Source organism: Myotis davidii, unplaced genomic scaffold, assembly GCF_000327345.1.
Source record: "Myotis davidii unplaced genomic scaffold, ASM32734v1 scaffold1464, whole genome shotgun sequence".
NCBI lineage: Eukaryota > Metazoa > Chordata > Mammalia > Chiroptera > Vespertilionidae > Myotis > Myotis davidii.
The window spans coordinates 89,184-92,110 of NW_006295082.1; the positions used below are offsets into that span (position 1 = coordinate 89,184).

The window sequence follows — 2,927 nt, forward strand, 5'->3', positions numbered from 1 at the left end:
AGTCTGTAGGCCAACCATCTATCCACTGAGTCAAAGCAAATAGGACCACACTATTCTTTATACTTGTCCTCCAGCTAGGATTTCTCATAGCTGGGCTATCAGTTTTTTCTCTTCCCTGCCCCCCAACCTTTATTCAGGAATTCCCATCCTTGACTCTTCTTTTCAGCAACATCTGTCTTTCATGTGCCAAATCCTGACCCAGAAGTTTATCAAGTTGTTTTCACAAATAAAGCCAGTTTTCTCTCAATGAAGACTTCTAAATAGACCTCTTGGCTGTTTAGATAAACCTGTTTTTTATTTCTTTATACTAGCAACTACCCCACTATAGCATAATCATCTGTTTCTGTTCTCTCTCTCCAAAAACCAGGCTGAACCTTCCGTGAAGGCCTCATCTTTTGATCTGTGTATCCCTAGTACTTGGCAAGGGGACTCATAAGCACTCAGTAAACCCATCTGTTGCAAGACTGAATGACTGCCCAGAAGAGAAGAGGCAAATATGCCTGTTGGGCAACATACCTGTGGAGGTTCTATTTCACAGTACCCTGAGGGTCATACCAGGCAGCCTGTTGCTAGGTGATGGTGGAGTTTTGGGGAGGGATGTGCAGTGTGACTTAGCAACATTTTCTCCCTCTCCTGTCACTCAGAACCAAACAATTCTTATGACAAGACTAAGTTTTTTATTTTATTTTATTTTTTACCTATATCACTTACAAATAGGCAAGATCTTCCCTTTTGTCTCAGCTGAACAGTTGTTTTTTTTCATTTCTAAACATTTATCTACACTAATAAAAGAGAAACATGGTAATTGGCGTATGACCGCTACCCTTTTCATTGGCTAATCAGCGAGATATGCAAATTAACTGTCAACCAAGATGGCGGCCAGCAGTCAGGTAGCTAGAAACTAACATGAGGCTTGCTTGCTTCAGCGATGGAGGACTCCAACGTTCCCCGCCTGCTACTGCAGGCTGCAGGCCTCTGACCTGCAACTCTAAGCAACTATGTAAAAAATATAGAAGCTAAACAAAACCACAGCAACCTGCTTTAGTCCGCCAGGGTTCAGCCAGCAGGACCGCAACATTGCTTCAAATATAGAAGGTAAATAAAGGCCAGAAACCTGCTTTCAGTAGCCGAGGCCTCAGCCTGGAGCCGAGCCTCAGAGCTAAAGCTGGCCCAGAATAAAAAATAAAAATAAAAAAAGGAGCAGTTGGGAGCTTCAGTCACTCGCCAGCCTGAAAACAGCCCTCAGCCCCTCACCCAGACTGGCCAGGCACCCCAGTGTGACAGGGGGTGGCGCAACAAACTCCCCATCGACCCTGCCTTGAGTGTGGCAGGGGGCTGTGCCCCAACCCCCCAATCAGCTCTACCCTGAGCATGACCGAGGGTGGCATCGCAACCTCCCAATCTCCCTGCTCTGTGCATGACAGGGGGTGGCGCCCCAACTCCCCAATCGGCCCTGCTCTGAGCCCGACCAGGGGCTACACCTAGGGATTGGGCCTGCCCTCTGCCACCTGGGAGCAGGCCTAAGCCAGCAGGTCGTTATCTCCCGAGGGGTCCCAGACTGCAAGAGGGCACAGGCCGGGCTGAGGGACCCCCTCCTCCCCCCTGAGTGCACAAATTTTTGTGCACCGGGTCTCTAGTTTTATTATATCTTTCTTTGCTGGAAACAGAATTTTTTTTCTTTGACAAAACTGTGCCAGGGGAACAAAACAAATGCTTTTCTAAATTAGAGCAGATGCCGATATGGTTGTAGTCTTTTTTTTTTTTTTTTCCTTCTTTTTTTTTAACATGTCACAGATTTGTGTGTCATCCTTGCACAGGGGTTATGCTAATCTTTGTATTGTTCCAGTTTTAGTAATGTAGGCTTCAGAAGCAAGCATGGCAGCAGTCTTTTACATTTCATACAAGCTAATGTTGAGATGATATTTTTGGCTGTTTTGCTGATGGTCCATCAGAGTTAGTTCTGTTATCAATGCTATTTTCATCTTCCTCATCATCTTTATTATCACTGTCCAAGGCCTCATCTGGAGTGGCTGCCACTCTGTCCCACGCTTCCCGCTGCACTTGGGGGTCCAAGAGCTCGGCCACCAGCTCCCTCATCCGCCAGGCCCGACAATAGGCCCTGCAGAGGTTCAGCGTCTGGGGCGCCTCCAGGATACCCGCAGCTGTTGCCGCTGCCAGTCCAGTCCCAGGTACTCACCCAAAATCTCCATGGCAACCACTGAGCTACCAGAACATGCCACCCTGAAGCGGAAACCAGCCCGCAGCCGGCTCAGGCCGGAGAAGGGCAAAACCAGTAATTTTTAAAAGGACCACAAGGGCAATAAATATTGAGCATCTAAATATTTATACCCAAGAAGCTACTTCATCAGAAGGTTAACTGGGGACAATGAGAGGATTTCCAAGGTCCCACAAGCTGCCTTCTGGTCCCTGCAGGGACTGTAGGAATTGAGTTGGCTGTGACCCGCAAAGCTGCTGGCCCGGGTGCAACTGTGTTTCTCCTGCTTGCTCCGAGCTGGCGCTCGCTCACTGGACTGCCCTGAACCAGAGTGGGCTGGTAACCGAGGACAGAAATGCCTTCTGAATATGGGTTACATTTCCGTATTAGCTTAGCTTAGCTCAGGAAGAGCATTCAGATTTATTGTCCATCTGAAATCTAGAGAACCTTTGTATGAATATAAGTTTCTTGAAACACATGCGCTGAAAAAGTTGCCCATGAGTCTGGCAGTCATAAATAAGGAAGCAGATTTCCCTCTGCCAGGGAATGCACATACACCCTGTGGCTGTTTTCCTTTTTTTTGCTTGTTTCCTAGCTTCCACAAAGGGAAGCTGGCGGGATCCTGGAATCTGGACTGAGGCTATGGAGTGTGGCTGAAGGAGGGCTCCTCTCAAGTCTCTGGGCTCAGGGAGGCCCCACAGCCTGGTAATAT

General features: G+C 47.9%; 1 pseudogene; it reads right to left on the minus strand.

Annotated features, from left to right (window-relative positions):
- Positions 1-1,905: 1,905 nt before the first annotated feature.
- On the minus strand, positions 1,906-2,210 carry LOC102769632 (annotated as a pseudogene).
- Positions 2,211-2,927: the final 717 nt, after the last annotated feature.